Source organism: Poecilia formosa, unplaced genomic scaffold (assembly GCF_000485575.1).
Source record: "Poecilia formosa unplaced genomic scaffold, Poecilia_formosa-5.1.2 Scaffold115, whole genome shotgun sequence".
NCBI classification, from domain to species: Eukaryota; Metazoa; Chordata; class Actinopteri; order Cyprinodontiformes; family Poeciliidae; genus Poecilia; species Poecilia formosa.
In genome coordinates, this window is record NW_006800054.1 from 1318840 (window position 1) to 1346657 (window position 27818).

Below are 27818 nucleotides of genomic sequence, written 5' to 3' on the forward strand. Positions count from 1 at the left end.
ATCGGTCAACCACGGCGGGGAAATTATTAATAATTAAAAATATCTAAAATATCTGTCTTTTGTCCCAATGTAAAAAATATCACAACTGCTAAGTTCCTGTGGATTTTTTTCCTTCAGTTTCTTAGCTCAAACATCTAAATATAAAAGCTATTAAGCATTCAAAGTACAAGCTACCCTCTGTCTAATGAATTAAAATAAAAGAAATACACTCTTTCTAAATGCCTTAAAAATGCTGCAGTTAAACTGACAAATGTTGTGGTTGCATGTTTATTATGGATTTGCCAGTTTCAGTTGGCAACAGGTTGGCGTTTTGTTTTGGTTCTAAAGCAGCAGACAGACAGACCAGACAGGCTTTCAAAAGGGAAGATGGAGAAGGCTTCCCCACCAACTGTGTCTGCAAATAATTCAACAGTTTAGACACAACACTTGCCAAGCACGCTTATTTAAAATGAGCACTGCCCCGTGGTCCATTGAATTAAACAATTTTCTCTCTCTTTTCTTTTTCTTTTTTCTTTTTTTTTTTTTTTTTTTGGGGGGGGGGGGGCACATTTACTGATTGTACCCGATCAATGTGTGTTGAGCAGAGCTTTAAACAACCAGAATCAGTAATGAAATTATAAGGGTGTAGCATTACACGCAATCAGTGAGTGTGGTGTCCATTTGTGTGAAGGAAGTCTTAATATTGAGCTGTTTACGCAGGGATTTAGCTCTCATCTGAGTTTAAATGTTTATATTTATGTCAGCAATGCAATATTAAACTTCACACTTTATATGAAATCACAGCTCATCTCTGAATTTTTAATCGACTGAAAAATCTGTTAGGAGACAGCTTTGGAAAAATTATTCAGCCACTTAATGGACATTTACATAGAAAATACTTAGAGACTTTTTTTTTTACCTCATGTTGATTCTGAAAAGAGCTTTCATCATGAGTTTCTCAATCAATCTGACAACTTCTTTCTTTCCAAATACAGAAAAACACTTTAATGTTAACATGAGTTTAGCATCTTTTTCAAGGACATTTAGATAAGTGGTAAGGCAGTAGGACCAACTTCGGGGCATTCTGGGTAATAAAAATCACAATTACGCAGAAGAGTGGTTCATTTTAAGAGTAAATACCATCCCGGATGAATACAGTTCTCCCTGAATCATTCACCTGTCTGATTACTAAGATAAAGACACACATTTGTGATTACTTTTCAGATAACAGCCACTTTCAGAAATAAAGGTGGATTTCAGTGCACTGACTCAACCATCAGTCCACACCTGGCGAACAACACCCAAATTCTGGAATGATCTTTTCTTCACCTTCCTTAAAAGGCTCCGGTTATTCTTGTTACTTGTGCACTATTTTCAGCAACAGTTTTTCCTTCCAGTAAACATTCCACTTGTATGTTTGGAAACCATAGAACAAGCAGCTTCATTAGCATAATTTTATTTATTTATTTATTTATTTATTTTTTCCCACTCTCCCTGTGAAGGGCCTCAATAACTGTCTGGAGGACAGCCGTCGAGTCCCTTTGATTGTGGAGGTCATAACTTAACATTTCTCTAACCATTTGACGCAACACTCAAAAATTTTGCTTTGTGGTTTTGAGCAGTGATCCTGAAGATTAGCAAAACATTTACGCTCAAATTTAATCATTCTTTGTTTCTATGACATTAAGTCTTGAAACTGTACAATTACAATAAAGTTGGATTTCAGCGTAGTGGGGTTTTTGAGCTGTTCCTGTCTCTATACCTGACTAAAGGTCTGACTGACGTGTGGTGAAATAAACAGCGATGAATTGTCTTTGTTCAAACCCTAACGACTGTTGTGGTCTGTGTGCTGAACCAACCCAGTGAGTTCATGAGTTGAATTTGCTCAGTCATTTTAAACCAAATTAATCTGTTTGCTTTCCAGCTCACAGATTCTCTGTTTAATATGCCTGACCATCTGTTCCGAACAACATGACTGATTTCTATCTCTTCAACAGAGGAGGGACATTATCGCTTGGTGTCGTGGCCCCGATTCGTCTGTTCATTGTCTGTACCTGTAGTTCTCTGTTAGGCTAGATCAGAACACAAGGAAACGCCCCGAACAGGTCAGCAGTCTATCACAGACTAACACAATTTCACAGCCGCATTCACACATCCAAGAAAAGTCAACCTGACCTGTGTGTTTTTGGACTGCAACAGAAAACTGCTGCACCCAGAGGAAAAAGCCTTGTGATGTCAAGTCAAGTTTATTTGTGCAGCCCGATATCACATAAGATATCTCTGTGGGCATCGCGGGCTCACAACAGCACTAGTTCCTGACCCAGCTCGATCTCTCTCAGAAGATGAGGAAAGGGCCGGTAAAAAGAAACTGTTACAAGAAAGGAGAAGAAACCTCGGGAGACAGCTTCAGTGAAACAATTCCCCGTCCTCTGACAGATGGGGGAGAAAGGAGGAAAAGAACAAAGGTTTAAAGGAGACTTGGAGTTAGGGCTGAAAAACATCTCGACACTGAACTTTTTTTTTTTCCTTTTTCATAAAACAACACTTTCAGGATACTGTTTCTATAATTAAAATGTATTTAAAAAGTCATCTCAAGTTTAACATGTGAATTGTTGTGGGGAAAGGAAAAATGAGGTGAGGAATAGATTCTTTTTTCTTCATGGACTCCAATAAGATTTAACAAATCTATAGAACCGTTTGGATAAACTCTTTATTCCCATTCTTTGTTGAGGAGGCTTATCTGAAAAGTAGTGTAAAGCAAAGAATAGAAATAGACTGTTGTTGTCCTTTATTTCCAGATTTCCTTAGGCGTTTTGTGGTCCATGTTGGGTGTTTTTGGCAGCTGTAGCTGAATTGGAGATGCTAGCCTCTGGATATTTTGAACTGACCATGGGTCAATTAGGAACTGCTGTGGGGAATGCTCATAGATGGGTCCAGAGAGGGATTAGAGCTACAACCAGTTGAAATAGGGTGTAATAGAAAAGCTAATGTGTAATAACAATACTACATTAAATCATGCATTAGACTTAAAAAAAGATTGTGATTTTTGTACTTGGTGTATTGAAACTGAAAGGAAAAATGGACATTTGCACCGTGGTTAATTAAATGCTGGGCAAAGGCATTTTCAAATTCTTACAGCACTAACGCATAACAAGCAGAGGTTCTTTGATTACCCAGAGACTGATGTTTGGCACAGTCTTTGCCATTGTGGTTATCCTTTAATATATAGTTTGTTTGTTTGTTTTTTTCTACCTCATCTTTTTGACTTTTTTCCAATTTAAACCACCTGAAAGATGAACGCATCTGATTTTCAGAAAGAAATAAAATTTTTACTGGTATTTGCAGCATTTGCTGTTTTTTGACCTTAAATCCTGGTCTCCAGTTTGAGTGCCATTTTTTTTTTTTTTGTCACAGATTAAATAACTCAGTCTGAGCGACCCAATCTAATTATTTTTGAACTTCCCATTTTAATTAAACAGAAATCAGCACCAGCATGCATAACTGTTGTGTCTGCTGGTTTTCTATTACTCCAGTACATCTACAAGTAAACAGACTATGAAGAAATGTAATTTCAACCGAAAGCAAAGCCTGATACATTTAATTATTTCAAACTGCTATTGAGTTACTTTTCATGTTGTCCATGAATATTTTTTGCCACGTACAAACCATCATTCTTACATGCAAACAAAAAGGTCTCCTGTAGAGCAAACACAGAATAAAAAATGTAGGAATATCTAAGTTAACCCTTATAAAAGGGGCATTATAATTACAGATGCAGGCTCCATCTTTCAAAGATGGATGGCCTGATGAAAGGGCCTCTGATTACTTATTAGTGTATTTAGTTTCTTTGCTTTTGCCATTTTTATGGGCAAAAAAATGGAAGCCAAGAAATGTAATTTAATTGCTACTTGTCTGGTGTTTTTTAGGTTGTTAAATCTCTGAGAGCTTTTTAATTGTGTATTTGACTGGGACTTTTCTCTTGTAAGTTGAGAAAACTGTGGCTTGCTGAAAGACCAAGATGTCACGCATTGATGAACTCCAATCACAAAATGGAACAAAGCAACTTGCTACTTCTTCAACCCAAAATCATACCTTACCTGTTCTCCGCTATATTTTTCAAAAGCTGCTGCGAAATAAGAAAAAAACATATATATTTACTTGTTGCTTTTAAATTAGATGACAGATTCCTCTTGATTCCTCATTCGCTGGCAATGAAAAATAATCTTTTTTTTTTCTCCATTTTGAGTGAATACTCACTTACTGAAGCCACAAGAAACATTTAGCTGATTACAGTTTCAGCAACAAGCAGCACAACTAGAGGTAATTTTAGGAGATGAGCCTCAAAAGAACATATTTGTGAGAGCGCGGTCACCAAAAGAAGAATACATTTAGCAAAACTGCCACCTATTTTCTTCAAAAATACAATTCAAAAAACAACTGCTCGACTGTAAGACTGGCTGATTCATCGTCCTTCTAAATCTGTCATGAACATTCATATGGGGAGCTTTCTGTGCTTTCTGCAACCCACAAAATGTTTCAGAGTTTGAAATTGTTAGCTCTGTTGCTTCATGATGTGATTCAAAGTGCCTGACGGTCATAACAGACCAAAATTACTCGATTCCCGATCATTTTACATAATGTTGTTTTCAATGTTCCTACAGCCTGCCTAGAAACTCTGAAATTATCTGATACAATTGAGTTCAGAATGGTGTGTTTGTACATGTGTGCTGCCAGTAAACACATCGATACTGCAGTGAACCCGAAAAGTTTTTCCTACTCTTGACAGAATTTAGACGAGCATCTGTTTACTAAGCATCGACAGATTGATGTCCCCGCGTTGAATCATCCACATCATCATGAAGAGAGTAGAATGTAATACTAAAACCAAAAGCCCATTGGTCTGCAGACAGCTTGTTATGACCCACAGTTACAATTTATTGTGACAGAGCCCTCCATTGAGCGAAGTAATTATGTTGAGAGCAAAGGAGAAAGTTGCCATAGAGACGCAACCCCAGAAAACATGAACTTTTACCGCCAGAGACAACTGTTCATGATCTGCTCGCAAACACTGGTCAATATTTATTTTACTCATGACCTTTTCATCTTCGCAGTGTATGAGTAACCGTTAAAAACATTCGCTGTAAGACATTCGCTAATTAAGTTCATCTGTGTGTAAATGCCTGAACTAAAATCTTCCATTTGTGATTTTTAATGAATGTTGGGGGCGATATGGGCTTGTGGTATACTTGTCCTTGTTAACACATGCAGTCTGACCTTACATCAGTGTGACCCGCATTATGTTGTAGATACTGTCTTGTAGGTTATAGTTTCACAGAGCAAATTGGAAAAACAAAGAGCTTAATGGAATGGCTCCCATCTATGTGAATGATCTTGTAAAATCTAATGTCATGATTTGCTCTCTCTGGCCATCAGGCAGTAGTACCTACATCCAGCTCAAAAAGATCCAGAGTTTATGTGACATTTCAGGATATAGAAATGACCTACTGAGCGCTAACAAAACAGGGACGTCTGTTTTTTTTTTTCAAGAAACTCTTGAAGGCCCAGCTTTTCAGAGAGCTTGTTCTGTACTCCTCTACCTCATCCGCTTCACTCTTTCTGCACTTCTTTCCATGCCTGTACTCTTATTTCCACACCCCTGTCATCCTAAGTTGCTTTTTGTTGGCTTACCTTCATCATTAAAGTTCTCATTTGTAATGGTCTTTGGATAGAAGTTTTTACCAAATGCATAGACATAAAAGTTAATACGTTTGGGAGCCTGTTTTGAAGAGGGTGTCAAAAAATGTCCAACCATGTAAAGAGCTAATGGGCAGATCAACTCGATATCTTCGCTTCATACAAAGGGCTTGGACCATCGACTTTTGAGAAACAATTGCTTCCTGGAGACGTTACACATTTTACCAAATAACTAACATTTGGATGTGAGGAATGTACCAGTTTGACACAATGAAGCTTACCAAAAATTACATGCTCTGTAAACGACGTTACACCGACTGTGGCGAGAAAAGTGCCAACTGGAAAAAGATGGATGTCACACCTTGAAATTCAATATTTGGACGTGTGTCCAACATGAACTGAGTGACTTCTTTCACATCCTCCGCTGCTATTTCCAAACTACAACCATAGACAGACTGCAAACGGCGCATACAATTAAGGTCTTTGTTCAAACGGAGAAATCAAGCTCAGTGAGAAAATTGTTTCATGCAAAACAAAAATAACTTCTTGTTTAAAGTCTATGTAGCCCTATAATCAGCCTTTTGTTAAAACTAAGCTTCAAATGATTACTGTGTGCTTAGAGCATCAGGAAACGTTTAGATAAAGCATTGCTCATGTACAGGTTATATCTGAAATTAAATAGATTAAACTATATGGAATATATATGCATTTAATAAAAGGTGAAAGCATATTTCCAGGGTGACTTTTATCTCATCTGTCAGAACCCTCAGCAGCCTGCAATCATGCTGTCTATCAGCCACAGCTCAGGCCACAAGGTGATATGCATTCAAAGAGACTGAGGTAGACTCACATGGAGGTCATTTACTCAAGACATAAAACAGTTGAAGAAGGTGGGAGCATTGGCACAAACTGAACAATGTGGAGGTTTAAAAGCAATGCATTTATTTTCCAATTAATAGTTAAACTGCATTGTTCAGCTGCCAAACGAAACGTCTCAACTGAGAGGGGCTTTGGTGAGACGCAGAAGACAAATGTTTTGGGATGGGATTAGTCCTCCTTTTTTATTCACAATGGCAGACTGGGTTGCCAGAACTGGCCATTAGCTCAAATGACTTTCAGGTCTTTTCAAAGACACACAAGCGCTTAATACAAAGGCATATGTATCACAATATAGGCAGAATTGTTTTAGCAGTCATTTATAGAAAAGAGCTACAGCCCTCATCCAAGGAAAGACACTTTTCCAACAAAGCATGTCTAATTCGAAAAAGAATGGAGGAGAGAAAAAGCAATTTCAATGAGCCAGGAAATGTAATGCATCTGGCCCAGCAGCTTTGATGGGAGTGTATCAACTCTAATATGTATGCGCGGATTTGCGTCATGTGTCATGCTGTCCAGATGAGAAAGAACACGGTTGTTCTATTACATGGGTTAGCACTTCTATGTAGATCACTTGAGACCTGCTGGACATTCTTTCCCTACATATCCTCCCTCACATTGTCGCTGCTGTGCTGAGTGGAGTGAAGTCAAACAACTAACACCCTTAAAATGAAACTGGAAATGGAAATTTGTTATTTGATTCACTTAGGAGCTTTCATCGTGTCATCAAGAGGCAAATTATAGGAGCTCTTTCATGGCCAGTGAAAGGGAGGCAGATTTGTAGACATGGTAACCGCAGCCAGGTTGATTTTACAGAAAATATGGGGATGTTTTTCTGGTTCAAAACAGACAACAGCAAGTGAAGCTCATTTTCATGTGAAATAAAATAACTCGTCCTTATATAGGTGGAGTTGTATTTTGGATTTCCGCTTTCACTTGATTTGTGGTTGGAAAAGAAGAAACGGATTCTTTTTTTTTTATGTTCACAGAAAGAGCTTAAAATGATCTCATTTAGAGATATAAGCATTTTTTTTTTATCAAAATGAATTTTTTTTTTTTGCTCCACTGTCATAAGTTAGTCTGCAATATTCCAGTTTAGATTTTGATTCTTTAAACTATGGGCCTCTGTCATCATCCTGTACCTCACAGACATACGATCCGTAACACCAGCAGATTAGGTGGAAGTGATTGCCGGTTCTGCACAAGTGGGGAACCTCAAAAAAAAAAAAAAGCATCTATGACCACTTAGAACTGCCAGTGTGTTTTCCATTTAGGAATAAATACTGGCAGTCGTCAGATATACTCAGTAATGGCGTGGCTTGAAAATGATCCACAGCCACAGTTAAATGCTGTATGGATGGGGGGATTTAGCCAGTTGCAATTTGCAGTTTTTTCCTGTTGCACATTACAATGCCGTTACATCCAAAACCTCTGCTTTTTTTATATTTATACCTACATTTTTGGAAACATGCTCTTTGACAATGTGTGGGGGATTATTGCCATACTGTTCTGAAGCTTGGGTTAGGAGAGATTTAACTTTCCTGTATGCGCAGTATCTATCCGTAAGTCGAGTAAAAGGGGGAAAGTAAATACTCCAAAAATAATGTTTGTTTTTTTCATGAATATTTTAACACTTATTTCAAAGAGAACAGACTGTGGATTGTTTTTTTGTGTGTGTGTGTGTGTTTTTTTTAAACAATAAGTAATTTTGCTCTCAGATAAAACGTCTGCAGGCAAAACAGTTGTGGGACAAACTTGTAGTAACTAGTGGATATGAAATAGGAGTACAAATTTGCAAAGGAGTGAATTGACCTGGAGCCACCATGGATGCATCACTGCAGAATCCCAGCCTGTTCTAAGCTATATAATTATGATCATGGTTATTCAGGTTAAATTGTTTTGTTTGATTTGTCATTTTGTCAGGGATTCTTGGTGGCAGACGGAGACAAAGTGGTAGAAATGCAGTTTTTCCTGACAGTCTGAAGGACTCTTAAATGCTGCCACTCCCACAAAAACGGCATGAATGGTTTCGTAAAGAATGCTTAAAACCCATCACTTGTCTTGATTTTACACCTGGTGGTGGATGTTAAATGTATTTTTTCAACTATTTTGGGTATTTCTGTCAAGAGTGGATTCAGATCAGACACAGCCTAAAAACAGAAATGCTTTAGGATCCCAAAAACATATTTTTTGTGCTATAAAAAGTATTGCATACATTGGAAAATTGAAAGGATACGCAGGTTTTTTGTTGTCGTTGTTGTTTGTTTCAAATAAAATCTGAAGATTGTGGTTAGCATTATTCTTCAGCCCTTTGACTCGTTTCCCTCTACATAAGAAGAAAACCAAGTTAATTTTTCTCTGCAGTCCGGTTCTCTCCTTTGCAGCCACAAACCAAAAGAGGTTTAACAGCAGACGTGGAAGAAAGTTTTCTGGTCAACTAAATTTTTTATGTATATGCAAAACACTACGTGTGGCAGAAAATTAACACTCTAAACACACCATATCTTTAGTGAAAAATCGTAGCAGTAGTTTCATGCTCTTGGGATTTTTTATTTATTTTTTTTATCAACAAGATAAAAAGCTGATCAGTATGGATGAGAGGATGGAGCCAAATATAAAGTAATCATGGAAGAAGCCATGTTAGACCCTAAAAGATTTGCAGCTGTACTTGATTAAACAAACACAAACTTTTTAGATTTTTATTTAGAATGGTTTCGAAAAACTTGTATCATTTTTATCCTCCTCCACAAGTTCTGTGGATTTTCTGTGACAATATGTGAAAATCTTCAGGGGGGTATTCTTTACTGTTTCAAACATATTTTCCACTTCCTTGAGGATGTCATGTACGTACTGGAGGACGTGGTGATTACAGATGCTTACATATATCATTTCTGAACAACGCAGAATGCCCAGTAAAGAGGAAAACCGCATATGAATTAATTTATTATTTTGAATATTTACATTTGCCTTTCTTTTGTACTACTTTGATACCTGCCTCAAGACTACGAATGCAAATGAGCAGTTTTAGAGTTAAAACCTTTTATTTTTACTGGCCCTCATTAACATACACTGTCCTTGTTAAACAAGCCAGTAATATGGCACAACTACCTAAGACCAAGCGTTTGCAGTCTAAACACAAAGCCCTTTTTAATCCTCTAATCAAATTTAATGATGCTGCCTTTAAGTGCATTCCTCCAAATTGTGCTTTTTAGTGGTAATTTATTCATGGCAGATAGTCGTAAGATCTTTGCTCAAACAATAAAAAGAAATACTCACAGTGAAATCCGGTGGGCTCTGTTGTTTCCACTGTGCTTTCTTAACATTATCTTTCTAATTCACAGACAGGAAGGGGAATTGGAAGGGGCCGCACATTCAAACATGACGCAGCCATCTGACGATCCGGGAGAGCAAAGGGCGGTTAGGTGCAGCGGAGAACATGGAGAGGCTGGAGCTTCTCAAACAAGCACCACACCAGCTCACCAGTGGTGGGAAATAGAGGACATCTTGCCAGGTTATGACTTCAAACATGTAACAGCCTCAGCAACTCCAGGCCAATAGAACAGATTGCTCCAATTACAGCAAGCCTCACGCACTAGAGTCCCCATGATACATGCGACGGTCTGTTTGAGTGGACTTTAGGCAGTGGCATGCTGCTCTGGAGCTCTGAGGCCCACATGTCCCACTGCCAATCTGTATTCTGTCTGAACCCGCAGACATCTCCTTTTAGCCCTGCTTTCGTTTCAGCTTCTGTTCAAACTGGCTGTTTTTGGCTGCCAGGGCAGGTGATAGGCACCCTCTTTCTAAATTTATAACAAAATCAATTCTTTAACAGCATCCCTGAGCACGTCAGTCTGAGTGAGAGGCTTTTCTGCCCCCTTATTTTCAGCTTCTCAGCCTCAGAGTGGTTGTGGACGAATCCCCCTGCACACCGTGGCGTATATACCCACGTCGGCTCTTAGATTTCGCTTGAATTTGCGGCGTATAGCAATGCAGAAGGTGCTAGGCGGCAGCATCAACGGGAATCACCTCTTTAATTGAGGGCTGCTTTGAGAAATTGATCAAGGCCTTTGCAAAGGTTGAAACACCGTTGAGGGAGGAGCCTTGTCAACGAAGATTCATGTGTCTCTTGGAGTAGACTCTCCGCGGTCTCTTTTGTTCGGCAGGCCCAGCATGAGGACGACCGCATGATGAGCACCACCACCTCGTTTCTCCCCCTAAATCTGAATTAAAAAGGTGAGGCTGGCGCTGATAGGCTGCCATAAATGATACAGTGTTGTATGTCTGCATGCCTCCCCAGATGGCTGCTGCACTCCCTTCGCACCCTCAAGACACAGGGAAGATGTATGGTTGTGTTGTAATGAAAGCATGAAGGGGTCTTAAGTCGCAAAAGGAATATCTCCATCACACTGGTAGAGAGGTAATAATGCCCATGTGTACTGTATTCTGGGGAAAAAATGAATTGTGGGGCGACGATACAAAGCTTATGAATTAAAGGAGAAGCAGAATAACCTCTAGTGGAGACTGTGAACCAGTTGTGCTTTAAATACTGCCTGCAGTTTTTTTTTTTTTTTTTTCCCCTTTCATAAGCTTGCGGATTTTGTACAAACATGAGGGTGAGCAGGACACTTTGTAACAACTCATCTTTAGAATAAGTGTCAATAATTTGAGTCTTATATTTTAATGCTTGTTTTCCATGGTGGAGTTAGTAACATACACATGCGAAAAAGTTAAAGATGTCACAAACTGGATGCACAAGAGTTTTTCTAGTTCAGACATTAGCATAAATTATGCATACAAACTCAATTACACTCACCAGATACTTTATTTTATACATCTTTCTTGTACTGGGTTGGACAAAACTTTTGTCTACAGAACAGCCTTATTTCTGTGTGTTGTTAAATTAACAAGGCGCCAGAAGACATTTTGGTCCATATTGTCATGGCATCATCATGATATGAATCTCCCGCTCCACCACATCTCAAATTAGCTCTGTCGGATTGAGGTCTGGTGACTGTGGAGGCCAGTTGCATACAGGGAAAGTTGTGTTTAAGAAGCCAGTTTTAGATGATGTGAGCTTTGTGACGTCATGGGTGCACGTATGGATACGATCAGCAACATTTCTCAGGTAGAATGTGGCATTCAAATAATGGTTAGTTGCAACTAAGAGGCCCCAGGTTTGAAAAGAAAGTGGGGGGAGGGGGGTTGCAGTTGGTTGGAGGAACAAAGGATCATTGATTCATGAGGATGGAAATAATACTTTAATGTTTTTAAGCCAAGTTCTGATTCTGACGCTACCATGTGATGGCTGCAGCAGAAATTAAGACTTATTGGACCAGACAACGTTTTCCCATCTGTTGATGTCTAATTTCGTTAAGCCTGTGTGATCTGTAGCCTCTGTTTTCTGTTCTCAGCTGACAGAAGTGGCATTCGGTGTGGTCCTCTCCTGCAGTAACCCGTTTGCTTCAGGGTTCGACAAGTTGTGCATTCAGAAACGGTGCAGTGCATGCCTGGGTTGTAATGAGTGGTTATTGCAGCTACTGCTGCCTGTCTACCGACTCAAATCAGGCTATCCATTCTTCTCAGACATCAACAAGGCATTTTTATTCATAAAACTGACATTCAAAGTTTCACTTATGAAGAATGAATATGTAGTTCTACTTCTTTGTGATTCCAGGCACTTTGCCCAAGCTGCTAGAACGTTTTTTTTTTTTTTTTAAAGAAAAAAAAGATAGATTCTATGCAATACTACCACCATGCTTCACTGTCTACAAACCTTACTCTGAACTGAAAAAAAAATATGACCAAACTACTGAATTTTTGTTTTGCTTGATTGACTATGAACATTATCTCCAGATGGCATGTGGCTTTTCCTTGTGGGCTGCTGCAGGGGCTTGTTTTTTGGTCTGTACCTTCTTAATTAATGGGTATGTAAAACTCATTTTCCTGCAGAGACACTGGTGTTCCAGCAGCTTCAGTTTCATTATATACTCTGACCAGTGTGGTTTCTAAACATCTTACCTATTTGCCTTTTGTCTGACACATAAAAATTTGATTCTGAAGGTCAAAGCACAATTTTACGTTGTGACTGAACAAACAGCAAACCAGGCTGAACTTGCCTCTCCAAAGTCCTGATCTTAATTGTGTTGAATATTTGTGGTACTGTGTGTGCGCTAAAAGGTCAGGTCCATGTCAGGAAACCAACCAGTTTAAGTGAACTCCACCGATTCTGCAGAGAAGAGTTGTTCAGTCAAACCTCTGCCAGAAGCTTGTTAACAATGGATACAAAATGGGTTTGGATTAAGTAACTTGCAACTGTACTTTAACCAAAGATCGATGGATTGTGTGTTAATATTTTAAGCCTGTATGTTACATTTGGGTGTTTGTGGATTGGAGGAAATCAGCAAAAAAATTCAAACTTCTACTCTCTTTTTTTGTTTGTTTGTTGTTAATCAAAGTGTGTTGTATAATTCCCCCTGGAAAGAGCGTTTTTTGAAAGCAATTGTAAAAGCTCAACATTTTTAAGAGATTTTTGCTCGCAAAGACTTTATGTAAACTTCTTGAAGTTTTATAATACATAACTGGAAAATGTTTGACAGGATGTTGATACAACTTCAAAGAGAAGTTCAAAGAGGCATTTGTAAGGCACAAATGCCTCGTCAGTTATCGTCAGTTGTCATAAAAGTGCAGTATATATCAAAAACAATGTAAAGGAAATTTATTTATTTTTTTAAGTTGATTTTACATAACTTAACTCTTTTAATGGCAAAGATATTATTCACCGTTGTTAATAATTGCCTTATTTCCTAAGAAATTATTATTCATGCAACTTCCTGTTGCAGAAATATTTCTATTGAGTGACACTGAAAATGCATTCAATATAGGAGTGGGTGAAAATGTTTATATGAACTGCCTCCAGATGTTCTAATAATCCAAGTGTTTAAAGAGTTCAAGATGAGAGATTTTTAAAAAAATTACTTGCCAGAAGAAATTTGATGAATGTACAGTTTGCACTGTAGATCAACTCCTGATGTTCAGTTTGTTTACATGATAATACTTGATCCATTTATATGAGATGGTAAATACTGAATGATTGATGTGGCCCTCCAGTGAACATGCCCTTCACAGTTTAAGATTTTACTTTGTAAACTTTCAAGAGCCATTTTGCAACTTCTAGATTACAAGTTACCGCCATGTTGAGGTATTTCATCTTCTTCACTAAAACTTTATGACCCTCCATAGGGATTCTTATCTGGCTTATTTCCAGTTTGATTACCATTATGACCTTAAAAAGTAAGACATGATGTTTAGTGAGCTTTTAAAATGCATTAGATGTTCACTCAATAAGGAATTTTATTTTATCAGCCTGCGTTTCATCCTATGATCCCGTTGAGGTAATTAGTTCTTTCACACACTGAGTAGAAAACATTGCTTTGCTTTTTTTCCCCTCTTTTCCCATTTAATTATTTTATATTATCAAATGATTGTGTTCAAGTTCAACAATTAGCATTTAAGGCAGCAGCACACAGACTAAATATAGAGTTTTATTTGTAACATCTCAAACAGACCTTGACAAATCTCCCCTTTAGAACACAGCGCCATAAGCTGCCTGTTGAAGCTGATAATACGACCTGTAGGAACACTGTAAAAATAGGTGACCTCCAGCAGTCATGAGAATAGGCAGCCTAGATGTGAAATCTCTGGTGGACTGATCTACCTGGCAACCTAGAAAGCGAAGCTTCCTACAATGTGAGCAACATCGCAAGAATTTCCTTTCGTGCCTAAACCTAAACAAACAGAATGTGATCATATTAAAAGTGAGAAATTATAGCTTAATGCAGATTAATCTGCTGTACTTACGGTCACTTTTAATAATCTTGGATGTTACTGAAAGCATTGTTCATTTCGGTAACTCGGTTCACGCACAAACTGATATTTTTAGATGTTTGTCAGTTATGATTTTCCACCGACAGCTACGGACACATTTTAGATTATAAAACTGCATCAGACCAACTACAAAACATTTTTAAAAAATGTAACGTAGAAATGTGAGCTTCATGAAAAGTATGTTTAATACACTCGTAAATGCTGTTATTTTCAAAAGGTACCCTTGTTTTGACAAACTTCATTGTGACATATATGGTGATTTATAGAATATGAATGAATGTTTACTACACTTGATTAAGTTTCCTGAAATTTATAAAGTCTATTATGATTGTTTCTTATTATATTATTATTATTACCATCAACACAAAAATGTAAATCAAAACTGTTTCAACATGACCTACTTTTTTGAAAACAGAAATGAATTACTATTTTGGTAATAGTGGATTGCAACCTTACCAAATATGTCAATATTTGGACATTCATAGTTTGACAGGAAGTGGATATGTGTAGAGATGTTTAATAAAAGGAACAAAACCTTGGGTGAAATAGAAAACTCCATAAACTCTGTCATTGCACACAGCAAGAACAGCCAAGCCGAGGGATAAATGTGCTGAATAGGTGATGTTCAAGGTGCTAAACACAGTTACAGCAGCTGTGTGGTTCCTCTCTTTGTACACCCATTGTACATTATAATAATAAAATGTATATTTGTTGCAGATGAAAGTTAATGCATATCAGAAGAATAATTTTTCGGTGTTTTTGCTTCTTGTTTTTTTGTCTGCAGAATTTGTCTGTCCTGTTATCTGAGATCAAGTAAGAGATGAAACAGCGCTAGGATGGAAGCAAAGAAATGCCTTTTAAATGTAAAATTATGTATCTCATATAGAGAGGGAACTTGAAGGCAAAATCCATGTCAAAAAGAAAATACAGTGCAGTCCCTATAGAAAGTTTTGAATTTGCCCCAAGTTCTTCTCCATGTGACTGGAAATCTCTAAAGGGAGGCACCCAGGAGGCATCCTGTTCAGATGTCTGAACCAAACCAGCCCTGGTGATTTATTCGAGTCCTCCAAAGGAGTGTTTTTTGTTGTTTTTTTTGAAGATTTACTTTAAAAAAAAAATAGATTTTAAATTCTAGAGTACAAATGAGATATGAAGGGACTGCAAAGCTTTATTTAGGAGAGTGTCTTAGGAAAATTCATAAATATTCAATTTTGTCAAGTTGTACTTAAACCAACTTTCCCATAAGCAACTTTGCACTTGATAAAATCTTAATCTAAATTTAATTTATTATTGTCATATAATTATAATGTATCCATTTGATTTGCAATTAAAAGTCTGTTGCTCATGCTATGTATTTTATTAACTGACAATAGATACACACATGCTTTTGTTTATATTTTTATATATTAAATGTGTCGGTGTGAATCGTTCAGTGAGATTAACCTTCATGTAGTGTAAGTGCAGTAATGTTTATTGTCCCTTCAGTGCCTTTAATTATATGAAAAATAAGTTTGTCTATTTTTCTTCCCGAGGTTTATCACTTTTTTGTTTATCATGCGAAAAGATTTTGTTGTTTACGTGTTTCCTTTCTGTTCCAAAAGATGAGTCGAAGTGATGAGCTCAAATGATTACCATAACTTCTCACAGGCCACTCTCTGCTGAAAAATCACCATCCTGACTCCCAGTATCCGCCATGTTTTACTTAGCATTACCATCAAGATTAGAGGGGGCATATCGAGGGAGAGGCTGGAGTTGGAGCTTCCAGTCTATCCAATCTAAAACATAAAGCTTGCCAAGTTTGCCCGCAGTCAGAGAGCTGCCAAATCTCTCACATCCTACAAGCAAATGATTCATCTCTGTCTTTCAACGGCAGAAAATATGGAAACTGGATATGTTTTCTGCAGCCAGACAGAGAATCAAAGGATCTTCCCACTCATATTTTAACTTCTTTTATGGATTAGTGCACAGAGTGCACTATTGATCTGTGTACAGCAACTAAACCGTCTTTTCTTAGTTGCAGTTGTGTTAATAAAACAAAACTCTTTTAATGAAGAAATGATTACCAATAAGCTAGCACAGAACCAATTTTTATAAAGTCAAGATGACATTGAATTAGTTAACTTTCTAAACGTTCTGAGAAATAAAATCAGATAAATGGGGACAAACATTTTGGTCTGCACAAGGGAAGCTGGGAAAATCTGTCTAAAAGCACTTGGAATTAATGTAAGAAGTTTAAGAATAACCGAACCAAACACAAAATAAGAAGCTTACAGAGGACAGTAGTCCTTTAGCCAATTCAATAATGTGTCCTTGCTGTTGTTTTAGACATTTCATTGATTTCCTTTCACTGAGAAATTGTCAGAATGCGACCACGCAGGAGCCTCTTTTCAGCAATTTATTAAATATTCACTATGCATTTTTCCCCAGTCTGTGCAAAGTTGATTTACCACATTTCCTCTCACCAAACATAAAACATGAAAGTTGTCAACAGTTAAAAGGATTGTGCTGTAGTCATTTCAAACGTAGCTGCAGTTTCCAAGGTTACGGGCAACGCAGTATTGTTGTCTTTTAGGTAGCAGGAAATTGGGAATAGATCATAATTTATTTTTGATGAGGAGTTAAAAAAAAAGGAGAGGACAATTTTGTAATAGGAAATATGTTGGTTCATTGAGGCTGGTGGGGGGGGCGTGAGGGGGGAGGAAGCAGAAAATGTTGGGCATTGTGTCTGTGGACGCTGCATCATTTCTCAGTGAGACAATAAACATGAGGGTGGCATCTGCACACTCTGAGAGGAAAACAGAAACGGTGCACTTCAGATGGGGAAACAAAATTGAAAATCAGCACCAAAGCTCTGGACATCTGACTTCAGCAGATAAATCAAAGATTTATTCAGAGAGGTCAAAGCGTCAAAATGTGAACACAGAACTTGGATGATGGATCAGCACCCATTTGACAGCTGGATGTGATAAAAGCCCCAGGGCATGTTCAGCGATGTGTCCGTCTACGTATTTGTTCATCAGAGAGGCAGGTGCCTGCAGAACTGAACCGTTTTGCTCTTCTTTGTCTGTGCTACACCGAGGTACAATGGGCATTTGTGCTTTGTGAGGAGGATGCTACATGAAGATGACTATTTAAAAAAATAACACAAACCCCACAGAACCTAAGCTTGATTGAGCAAGAGAGCCAGAAAGATAATCATCAATCAGCACCCCGTGTTTTCTAAATCAATACCATGTGCTGGCATTTTGGCAGCTTCCCTCACACCACCGCCAGAGACAAAAACAAAACAAAACAACAACAACAAAAAAAAACCTCTGCCACTGAATCTGCCACAAGGCGTGCTCCTCTCCTCCTACTTATTTACAGAGGCAGTTGTTTTTTAACAAAAAACACAGCGGCGGGTCACAGGTGCCACGGAAATGAACCATCTTCTTCCCTCGGCTGCAAACAAGTATGAGCATTTACGCTTCCATATCTGTGGATGCATTCGACGTGTGCCCAAATGAAGAACAGACTCCTCTTCACAGGTAGAGGTGACTGCTGACCCAGTTTGAAGTTGGTAATGTGTGCCAAGGTCACACACCCACAGCGTTTATTTGTTCACAAACAACCAGAAGGCATGCGAGCGCTCTGGTATGTGGTTTTGGTATTGTATTTCTGTTAACTTCAGAAAAGAGCAAAGGATGTTTTCTATAGCTGCATTCCTTCTCCAAAAGCCTTGAAAAGTATTTATAAGAGGTGGGCGATGTAGCTGAAAGGCTTATGGCAATAGAAGCATTTTGTATCAGTTGAAATTGATGATTACATATTTGTTTTTTTGTTTTAAATATCCTAAATACTGCCAGACTGATGACGTGACTTATCTTTTTTCATCCGCAATTTCCTCATGAGCTGTTGCACTCATTTTTTTTCCCTCTATCACTCCTGTTGTTTTGTATTTCTAAGCAGTTATGAGGCATGGTGGCAAAACATTAATCTGCTCCAACATACTGAGGCGTGTCTGCATGCTGTGAACCTTGCAGACTCCGCGCACAGTCCTTGGATGGTTTAGGTTTCATAGTTGACCATACAGATTTGCCCACATTTCTCGTAACAAATTCCTTAATTTCCCATTGCCATTATCCAAATGGACACAAGCAAGTTTGATGATGAGCTAGTTGTTCACCTAGCGCCGTTTCTTCTACACCGGGCAGCCATCGCTCAGCTGTCAGTGCTGCAGTGAGAGAGGCAGTCACGCTACATGTCCTGGCGACTGGTTGCTCTGACTTTCCACATTCTGTCGCTAACAGAACAGTTTGAAGCAATTGCTGTTTCCTGTCCAACAGTTTCCTGCGTGCATCACCGAGTGCACGGCCGTAAAATTGTACCTCTGGGGGAACGTTTCTGACAGACATCGAGTCTGCTTCCAGTGTGCCAGGACCTCCGAGGACTGAAATTTCCCCGAGTCTGTTTGGGGGTAACAAAACTTCTACTGCACATGTTAACTCATCAGATTGTTGCTAGGTAACCAAAGAGTGAGTAAGTTTGTTGATGCCACCCACTTTCATTTGACCTTGCTTAACCCGTGAGAGGTTGAGCGACTAAAGCTTTTCCTCTCCTTACATCCCCCAGAATGCAGTGCAATTATGGATTAAATTTAATTTAAATGATCAACATTCTATCAGATGTACTTTATTGATATTGATCACACGCCTATTACAAAGGTGTTCATGACAAATACAGTGATTTTAGCAACAGTATTCAGATTACCAGAATTTTTTCAGCGTTTGTCATATAAAATCCACAAACTGAAGTATATTTCACTGGCATTTCAAAGAAAAAAAAAAGACTGACATAAAGAAGAGTACAACAGTGGAGGAAAATTCATATAAATGTATCAAAATTGTGAGGCAATAACAATTTGGAATGTGTTGCATGATCATTTACGCTTCCATATCTGTGGATGCATTCAGCTGCCAGACTTATTATTTTTGAACTATGTTTCTTGCAGTTGCAGCTGCAGGTTTACAAATATCTTTACCTGCTTTAAACATATAAAAACTGTAATGAACGTCTATTCCTCTTTTCTAAATATCTCAAGCTTTTTCTGATTCTTTAGGCTCTAGGACCTTCTGATATTCAATTGTACCTCTAGTGTGTTTCGGGTCCAGCTTCATCATCCTCCTATAAAATCTGACAAGCTTTCCTATCCTGCTGAACCACAGCATATCCACATCAAGATACTGCCGCCACCATTTTTCATGGTGGGGTTGACGTGTTCTGCGTGTTGGTCTTCTACTGTGTTTCGCTTGCAGTGAAAGGCTCCCAAAGCCTAACTCAAATATTAACCCGATCTCGATCAAACAGGAGCTCCTTCTTTGACATATTTGCTGTACGCCCAACATGGATTTCAGTGGAGGGTTTTCTGACTTTTTTTTCAACAGTTCAACAATCTTGCTGTTCTTTTATAGAAGCCAAATTGGTGGAGTGTACAACTAATAGATGTTCTGTCGACAGATTGGCTGAGAACTGTGTCTCTGCAGCTCCTTCAGAGTTACCCTGGGCCATACTTTGAATTTAAAGATGGACTAAAGAGTGCTCTTTGTGATGTTCAGAACTTGGCATATTGACAACCCTTCTTTATGATTCTCCTCAACTTTATCCCTGACCTGTCTGTTGTATTCCATGGTCTAGTTTGTTTGCTAATTTTTCTAACTCCCTTCTGAGGCCTTCATATAACAGCAGCACAGACAGGCAGATTCTGGTGAATACTTAGGAATACAAGTACTTAGGAACTAAATAAAAGGGGCTGAATACACACTTTTCAGATGTTTATTGGTTGAAAAACTGAAAAACATGTATCCTTTTTTATTCATATTCACACTTAAGTACTACTTTGTATTGGTCAGTCACAAAAAATTGCAATGCAACACAATGAAGTTTTCAATTGTATTCAGTGTTTGGTTTTGAGTTTTCTGTTAAAAGGCTTTTGTTTTAACTCCTGGATTTTACTCATAACATTAAATTTTTTTATTATTATTATTATTATTATAAAAAGCAAGGAGAAAAAAAACAACTTTTAGAGCTTTTTACGCTCATAGCTGAAATTAATTCCTGCGTCTTGACTTGGTTTTGAAGTCTTAATCTCCCCTTCACAGCCCTGCTCTGTAATGTCGAGGATGTCATTTATAAATCTGACCTCATGAAAAGCCTTTGGAGTCTTTCAACAAAGAAAAGCATGACAACTATCTCTGTTTCCTTTTTGCATACTAAATTGCAAGGGAAGTGATGGGCGAGAACTTTTGCTGCCTCAACACTGCTCTCTGCTGGAGAAGAACCTTTTCTTTTATGACGCTGACCCGTGAGTAGATGCTGGACCAACATTGAGAGGAAAAAGAAATCAAGAAATGAGACTGAGAGTTAGGTGCTGGTGTTTATTACCAAAGCAGCATCACTAAACTGTTAAAGAAAAGGGATATAAAGCCTGTACAGTCTTTATGTGGAAGGTTATATACTCTCTTTATTTTCTTAAACAGATCCTCCACCTTATGGCCCTCAGATTTACAGGCTTGCAGGCAGAGTTTGAATAGCCCGCAGGGTTGAAGGACATTTGGAGTAACATCACTTTGTACAGCTCCCATGCTTGCGTGTGTGAGCTCACACGTGCACCTTGTAGGAGCTACATGCTTCCCGCAGAGCCCTCGGAGCTGACCACCCACCTCTTTTTAGCCCGGTTAAAGAACCAAAGGGAAATCATATTTCAGGATGATACTCTCTCTCTCTTCATCTGCGCCATGCTTATTACTGCATCCAAGAAAGATCAAAGCTACCTAAACTACCCTCAGAGCTCGCAGCCCACTGAAGATTCTTCACAGTGCTAGAATAACGAGGTGAAGACTGCCTCCACTTTTATCCTCACCTTACTTAGCAAGTGAGTCATATTTGTAAGAAAATCGTTTTCACCAGAAGTGCCACACTCCCCTCATAAACACACCGAGGGAGACATGGGAGCGCGGGACGATTCAAGCCGGCAAACACGCTCGTCAACATTAGCACTGTTTTACTTCCCACATGAGGTGAAGCCATTTATTTCCCCCGCTGTTGGCTATTGATTCATGTATCAGTATTACCCAAAGGTCAGAGCAATAATCAGATGTGACGAGTATCAAGTGCTCCCATGAAGCCTCTGATTCTGAAACAGCTGTTTGAGCTCTAATTAAAGGGAAGCAGCAGGTGTCACCTGAGCCCCGACTGCAGGTCCACACCTGGTTGCATTAATTTGATCCAAAGTGGTTTTGACGCTCTGCTTGCACTCTAAAGTCCCACATTAAGCCACGGGAGCTGAGCACCTGGCCGGACAGGAGGAGTGTTTCGCCGACACCACTCTGAGGAAGCCGGGGAGCCCGCGTGTCTGCGGGCGACCCGGGGGACGTCTCCATCCTCCCTGGACCTGCCTTACCAGACACATGTGTAAGTGAGCAGACCTGCGACGCTGACCTGTAGTCACACTGAGCTGAGGGGCTCGGCGCGCTCGAGATAATTGTCTGCGGAAACCTCCCACAGGCTGTAAAAGCAGCTTGTTTCAGATCTCCTGATGATTTCACAGGACATTTAACTTTACACCTCTCATTTGTTACCTCTCCCGGGGCATTTCCAAATACCCATTACCTTGTTCCCAAGGAATGTGGAAAACCTTAACTGCTGCTTGCTTTTATGCATGCATAAATTGCCACGGGGATAAATGTGACTCTGAATTTGGACGGAGTGACACCGTGGTTGTTAATGTGCAGCTCTAAACAAACCGGTGACCTCTTAAACGTTGCAATAAAAATAGCCATTTTAGATGCAACACTGTTCAATCTGAACAACGCACAATGAAATCTATATGATCCAAGCATAGAGCACCAGTGGTTCGAGTGCTTACTGGTTCAGGTCACGTGGAACTCTCTGTGGCAACAGTTTCATTTCGCCATGACAATACATTAATTTCATGAGTCAACAGGCTACGACTGGCAGTTTGTGTCAAGCTAAACAGTGTTTAATTGGATTCTGAGCCATGGCAACGCCACCAGAGGCTTGTTTCCATCTTTTATTTCAGCAGCACCTGGAGCGTAATGGTAGTGATTACATCCCTCCCGCGGTGTCCCGGTGGTTGTACCCTCGCGGGCCCCCGGGAGGAGGCGGCTGAAAGTCGTAGTGCGTGCAGCGCCTGCTGCCCTGTTTAACTGCTGGCAAACCCCGAGCTTCTGCTGCTGAGGATTTTAGTTACAGCACTGCCGAGACGAACTCGGGTTCTAAAGGAATTATGACAAACACCAAATGAATTGCTCGCTTGCACAAAGTCAGACCGCTGAGATCCCAGAGTGTTTCTGCAAAACAGAACCTTTTTTTTTTTTTTTTTTTTTTGCAGAAACATAAAACGAAAGCGGTTTACTTCAAGGTAAAATTAAGTTAAACTGTTTTACAGAGAATTACTGCGTTAATAATTTTACAATTTAATAAAAATATATAGCACTTTGAGTAATGTATTGAGTCTTAATCAACTGCTTGACTCATGCACAGTGCTTTGAATGTTATGCTTTGACTTGTGTCTCAAAGCTGTTTGTTTACCTCTTAACAAAACCGATTGTTGAAATTGAAAAAGTGAGAAAAGTTTTTAATTTTTATTCCAGCTGAAGCCTAGCCCAACAGTCATCGGGAGAGAGAGCCAAGGTACAGAACAGGTCAAATGTCCTTTTCAAGACCAACAGACAAAACGGGCAACAACTCACACTTCAAAGAAATTTAAATGCAAAATGTTCTGCAATTTTAGAGAACTTTACAAGCTATGCAGACCACACAAGCTGCTTTTATACCACAACCTTCATTCACTGATTCACACACCGTTTTTTTCTAAGGCTTTGTGATGCCACAGGCTTTTACATCAACAGTTGAAGAAGACATCCAGTAAACACCCAGGGCTGGGAATTGAACCCAGGGACATCTGCATCAAGGACTGTGGCCTCATTGTATGTCACACCCTCTCTACCACTGAGCCTCAGATAAATAACAGGCATTTATTTAAATGGGGAAAGAAAGAAAAATGAAATTTCTGAAATAATTTTCTGCAAGAGAGGAAAAGAAGGCCTGTTATGGGAATTGTAAAGTTCTCCTTTGTGTTTTCCAAATGATATGCTCCTGCTGGTAACTTCAGGCCATTACATTTTGTGCGTGCTCGTAGTTGGCTGCAAAGTAGACAAGAGGAAAGTCAGTTCTGCAATGAATTATCTTTTTTGTTAAAGTTAAACATGCATTACTGGTCAAAATGGTAGAAGTACATTTTGACCAGTACTTCTACCATTTATTCTTGGAAATGCTGAGATAATATCTAAGTCAAACTGAGGAGGAGGATTTTGACATTACCCATGACGCAAGAGTGTCCAGAGTCAGTCCTCAAGGGGCAAGGTATCCTGAATGTTCAGTTCTCTAAACTAATAGCTCATTAGCACACCTTTGCAGAACATTGACATGCTGAGGAGGTCGCAAATACCACCAGGGAGACATAACACATGCAGAATACCAGCCCTCAAGGACTATCTTTGGACACCTCTGCTATAAATACCCAGAAAAAAAAAGGTTAGGATAAACAAGACATAGTGGTGATGGAACAGAGGATACTGAAGTAGTTGAAAATGCTGAAATTACTATAGATGCTGAGGTAGCTTAAGATTTAGTGAAGGGTAAAGCTAAAGGATAAAGGAAAACAGGATGTTAGACACTGAAAACTCAAAAATACCCAGAGGCCAAGCAACGAAAAGCCCAACAAGATGCAAACATCAAAAATTACCTTAGTGTAAGGTATTTGTTAACACTTTACTTGTCTCTATACAAATACATATATTAAAAATATATATTTGTGTTCCTTAGTTGTACATGTTCTCCCTCCAGTGTTTCAGTATTCTGGAACACTATGCTCAAGTTGGTTTTAGAATAGACCTGTAAAAACAATATGTGAAAAATTGAGAGGGTATGAATAAGTTATGGTTGTACTGTCATTTCCTCTGTCCAGAGCTGTGCTAGAAAACACAATTCATCACGGAGGGTCTAATGAGTCTAAAAACAAAGAGTTTGGAGAGCACTGGCTGACGAGGAACCAGGAGGATTTATTTTTTTAGCATAATGAACAACTTTAGAAAATTGAAAAAAATATGGTGCCATGCTGGCGTAACATCAACATTTTAATGCCTTTTTATAAATTTCACTGTGAATAGTATTACTAAGTCAAGTCAGCATACATATGCCCGTCTTATTAAACCATATTTTTTTCATCTGGACAGACATGTGGAAAAGCTCTATAAAAAGTACATGTTTAAAAACAAGATTTTCAAAGTGTATTTTTCATGCCTGGAAATAATGAAATCCTGTGTGAATGCATTATGATTTATGCATGAAAGGTCTAAAAAGAGCCACTGCTCATCCACACTGAAGGCAGTCCATTGAAGTGGTTTGGGAGTCTTATGAGGAATGCCTCCTGGGTGCCTGCAGTTGGAGGTTTTTCATTCACAGCCTATTGGAAAAAGACCCAGAGCTCATTTGTAGGGACTATATTAACCCTCTGGTCAAGAAACTCCCCTGGATTCCACAGAATGAACCTTGTTGGTTTTCTTGGACGCAAGCCTGTGCTCAGGCAAGTGGAGGATGACGGGTGGAATTCAAAGCACTGTTAAGGAACATCTAAATGCATTTTTGCCAAAACTAAATTATCTTTAAGTCTACTTTGGGCTTTGGATATCTTGTTTCTGGACTTTGGATCCTGCTATTTTTCTGTGTTGTCTTTGCCTCAATGCCTTTTTTTTTTGTTTTCTTTTAACGACTTTATAAAATTCTCATGACCTTAAAAGACGCAATTGCTCACAATAATTAAAAATTAAATCCTAATATATCCTCTGAAAGACACCAGTCTTCCTCCCACTAGGGTTTTGGGAGGAACAATGATTCCTCACCTGCCTCCAGATAAACCGGGAGAAAGGTTACTGACCTCTGTGCATGAAGTCGGTCCTGACAGCACAGCGAGGGACAGAGTTGTCAGACTTGTGACCTTCAGTTCGGCCCCACACTGTCTTACAACCACACAGTATAACATGTGTGAATAATGCATCAGTTCTCCTACTGGGACCCCCTTCAGCAGCTCACACAAGCAGATATGGACATACACAGCATTCGCATTACGGTGTGAGGTTTTCACCCATACAGTGTAATAAAGAGAGCATGTTTGACCAGCGCAGACCTGGTGTTTCAGTGTATAATACAAGGGCAAACACATTTTGTAGTAGCCTTTCTTAGATGCACTACAGGCATGACAGTTCTTGGATCCCATTTTAATCCAGGATAAAACCTAAATGTAATCCTAGTTCTAACAATTCCTATTCAATTATGAGAACTGGGGAAGCATGGGAAGCAAAATATCTTAAAGAAACAAGTTGGCTGCCGTCTGCTTAAGCACTGAGGATTGTCATAGTTTGGCTGGCTGAGAACCTGCACCAGCATAACTTTAATTTAGATTCTTAAAGCTTAAATAAATTTTTGTATTCCTTTTTATTGCATGTAGAATAGCAACTGTTGCTGTTTTTGATATTTTGTTGCCTAAGATATTAGCAAAACTGTAATAAAACTCAGTGAACAAGCCGCCATTGTGCTCATCACAGTGATGTCTAACCTCCATGAAAGCAAACGAACAGTACATTGAGTCACTAGGATTCTGACTGTTTACACAGTGAAAGTGAATAGAAATGCTTGAAGCGTCTTAAAATCCCCAGAGATTCCTGGAAAGGCTGCGCGATTCTCTCTTGTTTCTCTCTGCCTTACATACAAGAGTAGCTCAGCGATTTCCACCGAGATTATTTAAATTTCACAGAGTGTTTGACATTTGATAATAGTGCTCTGGGTTTATAGATTCTAGAGTTCCCCCCAGTGAAGATTTCCTATCCTGTTTGTTCATGCCACATCTCTGTGGGTGGAAGAAAAAAGGGTGGAGGAATACAAAAGATTAAAAAGAAAATACCTGTGAGATATCAAAAGGACAAATCTGATTATTGTTTCAGCTTCACGTGAGCAGACACAAAACTGCAATCTTTCAAGGAATATCTATATTAGCACAATACATCATGAGCAGCTGGAGTCTCGTTTGGAAGGAAGAGGAAAGCAAATGTTTGTCTAACAGTTTTGCCATCATTTATCATGACGGGAGTTATCTCGGTGCAATACAGCTATGAGACAGGCTTGTCCACCTGTTGAGACAGATGCAACGGTGTCAACATGTATGTTAATGAGGATGTGCTGTCACCACCAGAGCTGCGACTAGTTTCAGCTGACTGGGCTCGGCTACACTTGGTGGACAAAAGTGAAAAGACAGACCTCGGTAGAGAGGAATGAACAGATTTCCCGTGCTGCTACACGAAGGCTAAGACGTTGTGGACAAATGCAACTGTGTGGGAGTGTGATGTGGGTGAGTGTATAGATAGTAGGAAACTGCCCACACATGCCAAACAAGTGTGAGTGTGAATTCAGTTTGTGGTTTTTCCTGATGGAAGGAAGGTTTCCTGCAGTCTTCTCATCACATTGCAAAATGAAATTTTACTCAGGGCCAGTCTGGCTTAACACACTTCTATATCTGTTACTTTCATATTTAAGCATGTAGATCTTGAAACCAGATAGTTGATTAATATTAGCTTTTTTCTAAACCTAAAGAAGGGCATATAATATCACTTTAAGCACTCTCAGTAATGTTAATAACAAAATTTCCGACTTCATAACTTCTAATGTGGACATTTCCAACTTTAACAGCAGCGCGGAACCAATATTTCCTGGTGTTCAAGTTCCCTGTCGGAATGTTTTTGCTGTGTCACCCGCAGCCGAGCTGTGCTTCGCAGACCAGGTTATGATGGAATTTACACTGTATACGAGGCAATAAGAGGTAAATATTGATCTTAGTTAGTTATATTCGAATGAAATATTAATATTTTTTTAATATTAAGCAGAAGTTTGCTTTAAGACGTATTCTTACACGAGCTTTTATCATTTTTACCGCTCCTTATATTAACTCAAGCTAAATGTCAACTCTTTTTCAAAGGTTAGTTGATTTTAAAGATGTTTTCTTATATCACGAAAGCTTATGGTGCTTTAATAAGGTAAAATAAAAACGTTTTTGTTGCTCCTTCATTGCTTTCAGTCAAACTTACAATCCTGGCCCCTTTTGTAGTTGTAAAAAGTTATTCAGGACATAAGTTTTAGAGATTTATCAGAATTCCTAGAGGTTATTTCTGAAAAATTTTAAAGTGTTTTTGTAACATTAGTAGTTGTCAACTTGACAGTAAATGAAGAGGATTAGTTTTAAATGAAAATAATCCACATCGTCATAATGCATCAAG

General features: G+C 38.9%; 1 protein-coding gene across 3 annotated transcripts in view; it reads left to right on the plus strand.

Moving 5' to 3' along the window:
* Positions 1-27818, plus strand: part of kdm8 (lysine (K)-specific demethylase 8) — a 116336-nt gene that overhangs the window by 79317 nt on the left and 9201 nt on the right. The window contains exon 1 of one of the 3 annotated variants that reach the window (XM_016675506.1): positions 27253-27364. The exons of the other annotated variants lie outside the window; for them this stretch is intronic. The gene's annotated coding sequence lies outside the window, so the exon portion shown is untranslated. Of the gene's footprint in view, positions 1-27252; positions 27365-27818 lie in introns of those variants that run through there. 3 annotated transcript variants of the gene reach the window in all.